The sequence below is a fragment of the Pseudorasbora parva genome, chromosome 5, assembly GCF_024679245.1.
Source record: "Pseudorasbora parva isolate DD20220531a chromosome 5, ASM2467924v1, whole genome shotgun sequence".
NCBI lineage: Eukaryota > Metazoa > Chordata > Actinopteri > Cypriniformes > Gobionidae > Pseudorasbora > Pseudorasbora parva.
The window spans coordinates 3,992,234-3,996,040 of record NC_090176.1 but is presented as its reverse complement, the minus strand read 5'-3'; the positions used below and the strand labels follow the sequence as shown (position 1 = coordinate 3,996,040).

At 47.2% G+C, this 3,807-nt stretch overlaps 1 pseudogene; it reads left to right on the top strand.

Annotated features, from left to right (window-relative positions):
- Positions 1-267: 267 nt before the first annotated feature.
- Positions 268-3,607, top strand: LOC137075808 (uncharacterized; annotated as a pseudogene).
- Positions 3,608-3,807: the final 200 nt, after the last annotated feature.

The window sequence follows — 3,807 nt, the reverse complement described above, 5'->3', positions numbered from 1 at the left end:
GCACAGGCCCAAACTTTCCAACAATCTATCCAGCAGGTTTTAACCCCGCCCACGGCCAGTGGCCCACAGCTCCGGTAGCGCAAACAAGCGCGAGCACGCCCCCGCTTGCAGTTCAAGCGCACACTTCACTCTACCAACCTTCCTTTCCTCCGACTAACTTTTTCTCCCAAGCCACAGAGGGTAATCAAAGCGGGAGGCCCGGCGTATAACCATCCCAACTCTTCCTTGCAGGCTAAATCACAACATACTCTATTCACAGCAACATCGATGCCCGTGCCATCCAACGCACTCGCCTTGGAACCGCCTCCAGTGGCACAAAACATCCGTGCACAGATCCTTGCAGGTGCAGACATAGACCTTTCCGCTCTTCTCTCCATGCTCCCCGCAGCCGAACCAGTCCGCCAAATAGACTGCGGGGATTTTTCTGTTACTCTCAAAACTACAAATACACATTCATCCCGCGTTCTTTTTTTTTCTGAGTTTTCAATTGCTTTTTCTCGTTTTACTGAAATAATCTGCTCAGTTTTCCCCCATAGGCGGTGCGAACTAAATTATTACCTGGCAGTCATAGCAGAGCTAGCGCTGTCCTATGGGGGAGGGCATTTCTACACGTATCATAAACTCTTTTCAGCCAAAAGTGCAGTGCGAGTCGCACAGTGGAACCAATGTGTATACTGGGGCGCAATCGACCCAGATCTCCACAGCAGGGTGTTTTTAGGATGCAAAAACATCTCGTGCGCAGTCTGCAGGTCAGTAATGCACGAAACAACATCATGCCCGCAGGTTAACCCCTCATCTCAACCCTGCCCGGAGACAAACACAGTCCGATCCACCAGTTACGTACCGCGCACAGCAACCACCAACGTAACCGCCTCCTCCTTCGAAGGAAACAGGCAGCTATGCAATCATTTTAATGCTGGTAAATGTACCAGACAGCACTGCCGGTTTTTGCATATCTGTAAATTCTGTGGCGGCGCCCATGCCCGCGTTGTATGTCCTGTATTTAAATCTGTGAATAAAAAACAAAGAAATTACTTATCGACTCCCGTAAATATTTCACGTATGGACTTCGAACTAGCTCAGCACCCAAATACAGAATTTACAAACTACTTACTATCAGGCCTCAAAAACGGCTTTAACCCTGGCGTAGAATGCCCGATTACCCAAAACACCATCTGCAATAACCTTCAATCCGCCCTCATGGACCCTGAAGTCGTAGACAACCTCATTAAAAAAGAGGTGGAATCAGGCTTCATGATCGGCCCATTTGACAATCCCCCATTCAAATTGTTTCGTATCAGCCCCATTGGAGTAGCCACAAGAAAATTCTCGGGTAAAAAACGTCTAATTACCGATCTATCAGCACCGCACAATTCCCCGTTCCCAAGCATAAACAGCTTGATTCCACTCGATGAATTTTCACTCAAATACCATGACATAGACCAAGCAATCGACATGATTAAAATCGCAGGTCACGGTGCTTGGTTAGCAAAAATCGACATCACATCTGCTTTCAAAGTAATGCCTATCCATCCAGATGCTTGGCACCTATTCGGAGTTCACTGGCATGGGAAATACTATTTTGCAGTACGTTTAACCTTTGGTTGCAAAAGCAGCCCAAAAATTTTCGACATGCTATCAGAAGCTATTTGCTGGATCTTGTCAAACAATTACGCCATTCCTCACCTCATTCACCTACTAGACGATTTTTTTAATAATCTCGCCCCCCGACGCCATCCCAGCCGCACATATTCTCACCGTCCAAAATGTTTTTTCGGAGCTCGGAATTCCCATAGCACAGGAGAAGACCATGGGCCCTTCTACATCCATCGAATTCCTCGGAATTAATCTAGATTCAACCAAATTCCAGGCATCCCTGCCCAAAGAGAAAATCGATCGAATAATTCTCGTCTCCTCTACTCTCCTCAAAAAATCCAACGTTTCAAAACGCGAACTTCTATCCGTGCTCGGCCACTTAAACTTCGCCATGCGCATCATTCCGCAGGGTCGTCCCTTCATATCGCATCTCCTCTCACTCGCATCCTCCGTCCACTCGCTAGAGGATCTCATCTCCATAACTCAAGCATGTCGCGATGAAATCAAGTTATGGCTAACATTCCTAAACCAATGGAACGGCTTATCTTTCTTTTATAGCAACCTCGTTTCGTGCCCCATCGACATCCAATTGTTCACAGACGCCGCCCCCTCAATCGGGTTTGGTGGATTTTATCAAGGTCGCTGGTTTGCTTCTCCTTGGCCACCGGAGCTCCAGGACATAACACATTCCTCAGCGCTATTCGAACTTTACCCGCTCGTAGTAGCGGCGTTCCTGTGGGGGAAAGAGTGGGCCACTAAAAGCATTTTACTGCATTGCGATAACGACGCAACAGTGCATTGCATAAATAAAGGTCGTTCCCATGCTCCTTCCATGATGCCACTTCTAAGGCGCCTCACTTGGATTTCAGCTTGTGATCAGTTTATCATAATTGCGAAACACATCCCAGGATCAGAGAACCAAATCGCTGATTCCCTGTCTCGTTTTTTGTTTCAGAAATTCAGGACGCTGGCTCCAGAGGCGGACAAATTCTCAACTCCAGTACCTCACTATTCGCAACTAATATTCCCGTAACCCACCCGCTAAAACCCCTCCTCAACGCATCGCTCGACGCCATCCTCCAAGCGGTGTCTCCTAGGACCCTCCAATCCTACGTGACCGCTTGGAGAAATTTCAGAGCATTCCACATTTCCTACAACATACCGTTCCCCGATTTCACTCTCCTTTCAATCACCTCGTTTATTTCCTACCTCAATACCATTAAAGGCCTCCAAGTTGGGTCTATTAAAGGTTACCTGAGTGGCATTCAGTTTTTCCACAAACTGATGTATGGTGCTCCTTCTCAGGAGATAAATAACTCACAAACCTCCCTCCTGATCAAAGGGATTCAAAAATCTCAGCCCACCCGTCCTGACACCAGACAACCCATAACACTAGACATCCTCAACAAATGTATCCGTACCCTCCGCACAGGCTACCAACCTCTCCATACCGCCCGGACACTCGATGCCATGTTTATCCTAGCCTTTTTTGGGTTTCTCAGATGCTCAGAACTCGCTATCACTTCAAAATTCGACCCCAAAAGCCATCCCACCATCTCAGACTTATCAGTACTAGATGGAGAAACAATCTCCTATTTGATTAAGCGAAGTAAGACTGACCAAACCAAAAAAGGCCATTTTATCTACATTTTTAATCTCTCATCACCAATTCATCCATACCAGTCAGTTCTGGCTTAGAACGGAGATGGAATGGAGAAATTCCCAAGCTAAATCTCCCCTGGAACCTCTATTCACAGACGAATTAAACAAACCTGTGACACGCTTTTGGTTCCAAAAACATCTAAAATCCGTTCTCCAGCAGTCAGGTGTCCCAGCAAAAAACTTCTCAAGCCATTCATTCCGCATTGGTGCTGCAACCACAGCAGCTCAAAAAGGCCTCTCCCAACAGCAGATCCAAGATCTCGGGAGATGGTCCTCAGACGCTTTCCAAAGTTACATCAGGACCAACCGTTTCCACATCAAAAAAGCCCACCAAACCCTTATCAGCTAAAACCCTCCGGGTCGCCCACCGGCCCAGCGGATGAAGCAATTAATCTCCCAGTCAAACACTCATGCTGTCCTTTCATGTTTTTCAGCAAGTCACCGGGAAGTTCCCACGCATCACAAAAGAGAGTGGAAAGTTTCCACGCTGCACGAAAGAGTGGAAAGTTTCCACGCAGCACAAAAGAGAGTGGAAAGTTTCCACGCAGC